Below are 3,959 nucleotides of genomic sequence, written 5' to 3' on the forward strand. Positions count from 1 at the left end.
GAAGCAAATCAAGATAAACATCAACCACACAAGATATATGAACGGAGAAGATTTGCCATTCATTGCCTTGTAGTGGGACTCTTTTGATCTCCTTGAGAGTTATGTATATTAGTGAGGTTGTAGTTTTGATGTTTTGATTTTAGTGGGAGGTGTGGATAGTGATAAAACGGAGAAGAAGTTCCCCGATTGTCGGGTTCTCAATGATGGAAAATTTGAACCGAATCAAGCGTGTAACATTTTTTATGTTAAGAGACATTAGTTACAACATTCACTCTAAGCAAAAGAAGTCATGGTGAAGAGTTTGACAAAAGTAAAACAAAAGTAATCAATTAACGAAAGAAAGAAAATGAATGTCCTATCTAGGTCTCAAGTTTGATACTACTACAGGGTCTTCTAGGCAATGCAACTACATTTCTATCAAGGGAGCACACGACACCATCTCCGAGTGGCATCAAACTTTGGACTCCTTGTTCCTCAGTCAGATGGGGCATTTTAACAAACACTTGGTCAACCACTTCTCCCGGGCCTCGGCATCCCGGACCAACGGTGTGGATGTGGATTATTAGGACTCGTATAGATCGGATATATCGCAAACTATACGTCCCCTACCTTTAACACCTATCTTGGTCGTAAATAGAAGCGAATCAAGATAAACATCAACCACACAAGATATATGAACGGAGAAGATTTACCATTCATTGCCTTGTAGTGGGACTCTTTTGATCTCCTTGAGAGTTATGTATATTAGTGAGGTTGTAGTTTTGATGTTTTGATTTTAGTGGGAGGTGTGGACAGTGATAAAGCGGAGAAGAAGTTCCTCGATTGTCGTGTTCTCAAGGATGGAAAATTGGAAACGAATCAAGCGTGTAATATTTTTGATGTTAAGAGACATTAGTTACAAGATTCACTCTAAGCAAAAGAAGTCATGGTGAAGAGTTTGACAAAAGTAAAACAAAAGTAATCAATTAACGAAAGAAAGGAAATGAATGTCCTATCTAGGTCTCAAGTTTGATACTACTACAGGGTCTTCTAGGCAATGCAACTACATTTCTATCAAGGGAGCACACGACACCATCTCCGAGTGGCATCAAACTTTGGACTCCTTGTTCCTCAGTCAGATGGGGCATTTTAACAAACACTTGGTCAACCACTTCTCCCGGGCCTCGGCATCCCGGACCAAGGGTGTGGATGTGGCCAATTAGGACTCGTATAGTTCCGATATCTCGCAACCTATACATCCACTAACTTTACCTACTATCCTGGTCGTAAATAGAAGCAAATCAAGATAAACATCAACCACACAAGATATATGAACGGAGAAGATTTGCCATTCATTGCCTTGTAGTGGGACTCTTTTGATCTCCTTGAGAGTTATGTATATTAGTGAGGTTGTAGTTTTGATGTTTTGATTTTAGTGGGAGGTGTGGATAGTGATAAAACGGAGAAGAAGTTCTCCGATTGTCGGGTTCTCAAGGATGGAAAATTAGAACCGAATCAAGCGTGTAACTTTTTGATGTTAAGAGACATTAGTTACAACATTCACTCTAAGCAAAAGAAGTCATGGTGAAGAGTTTGACAAAAGTAAAACAAAAGTAATCAATTAACGAAAGAAAGGAAATGAATGTCCTATCTAGGTCTCAAGTTTGATACTACTACAGGGTCTTCTAGGCAATGCAACTACATTTCTATCAAGGGAGCACACGACACCATCTCCGAGTGGCATCAAACTTTGGACTCCTTGTTCCTCAGTCAGATGGGGCATTTTAACAAACACTTGGTCAACCACTTCTCCCGGGTCTCGGCATCCCGGACCAAGGGTGTGGATGTAGCCAATTAGGACTCGTATAGTTCCGATATCCCGCAACCTATACATCCACTAACTTAACCCACTATCCTGGTCGTAAATAGAAGCAAATAAAGATAAACATCAACCACACAACATATATGAACGGAGAAGATTTGCCATTCATTGCCTTGTAGTGGGACTCTTTTGATCTCCTTGAGAGTTATGTATATTAGTGAGGTTGTAGTTTTGATGTTTTGATTTTAGTGGGAGGTGTGGATAGTGATAAAACGGAGAAGAAGTTCCCCGATTGTCGGGTTCTCAAGGATGGAAAATTGGAACCGAATCAAGCGTGTAACATTTTTGATGTTAAGAGACATTAGTTACAACATTCACTCTAAGCAAAAGAAGTCATGGTGAAGAGTTTGACAAAAGTAAAACAAAAGTAATCAATTAACGAAAGAAAGGAAATGAATGTCCTATCTAGGTCTCAAGTTTGATACTACTACAGGGTCTTCTAGGCAATGCAACTACATTTCTATCAAGGGAGCACACGACACCATCTCCGAGTGGCATCAAACTTTGGACTCCTTGTTCCTCAGTCGAATGGGGCACTTTAACAAACACTTGGTCAACCACTTCTCCCGGGCCTCGGCATCCCGGACCAAGGGTGTGGATGTGGCCAATTAGGACTCGTATAGTTCCGATATCTCGCAACCTATACATCCACTAACTTAACCTACTATCCTGGTCGTAAATAGAAGCAAATAAAGATAAACATCAACCACACAAGATATATGAACGGAGAAGATTTGCCATTCATTGCCTTGTAGTGGGACTCTTTTGATCTCCTTGAGAGTTATGTATATTAGTGAGGTTGTAGTTTTGATGTTTTGATTTTAGTGGGAGGTGTGGATAGTGATAAAACGGAGAAGAAGTTCCCCGATTGACGTGTTCTCAAAGGATGGAAAATTGGAAACGAATCAAGCGTGTAATATTTTTGATGTTAAGAGACATTAGTTACAAGATTCACTCTAAGCAAAAGAAGTCATGGTTAAGAGTTTGACAAAAGTAAAACAAAAGTAATCAATTAACGAAAGAAAGGAAATGAATGTCCTATCTAGGTCTCAAGTTTGATACTACTACAGGGTCTTCTAGGCAATGCAACTACATTTCTATCAAGTGAGCACACGACACCATCTCCGAGTGGCTTCAAACTTTGGACTCCTTGTTCCTCAGTCAGATGGGGCATTTTAACAAACACTTGGTCAACCACTTCTCCCGGGTCTCGGCATCCGGGACCAAGGGTCTGGATGTAGCCAATTAGGACTCGTATAGTTCCGATATCTCGCAACCTATACATCCACTAACTTTACCTACTATCCTGGTCGTAAATAGAAGCAAATCAAGATAAACATCAACCACACAAGATATATGAACGGAGAAGATTTGCCATTCATTGCCTTGTAGTGGGACTCTTTTGATCTCCTTGAGAGTTATGTATATTAGTGAGGTTGTAGTTTTGATGTTTTGATTTTAGTGGGAGGTGTGGATAGTGATAAAACGGAGAAGAAGTTCCCCGATTGACGTGTTCTCAAAGGATGGAAAATTGGAAACGAATCAAGCGTGTAATATTTTTGATGTTAAGAGACATTAGTTACAAGATTCACTCTAAGCAAAAGAAGTCATGGTTAAGAGTTTGACAAAAGTAAAACAAAAGTAATCAATTAACGAAAGAAAGGAAATGAATGTCCTATCTAGGTCTCAAGTTTGATACTACTACAGGGTCTTCTAGGCAATGCAACTACATTTCTATCAAGTGAGCACACGACACCATCTCCGAGTGGCTTCAAACTTTGGACTCCTTGTTCCTCAGTCAGATGGGGCATTTTAACAAACACTTGGTCAACCACTTCTCCCGGGTCTCGGCATCCCGGACCAAGGGTGTGGATGTGGCCAATTAGGACTCGTATAGTTCCGATATCTCGCAACCTATACATCCACTAACTTTACCTACTATCCTGGTCGTAAATAGAAGCAAATAAAGATAAACATCAACCACACAAGATATATGAACGGAGAAGATTTACCATTCATTGCCTTGTAGTGGGACTCTTTTGATCTCCTTGAGAGTTATGTATATTAGTGAGGTTGTAGTTTTGATGTTTTGATTTTA

This window comes from Ipomoea triloba, chromosome 16, assembly GCF_003576645.1.
Source record: "Ipomoea triloba cultivar NCNSP0323 chromosome 16, ASM357664v1".
Lineage (NCBI taxonomy): Eukaryota > Viridiplantae > Streptophyta > Magnoliopsida > Solanales > Convolvulaceae > Ipomoea > Ipomoea triloba.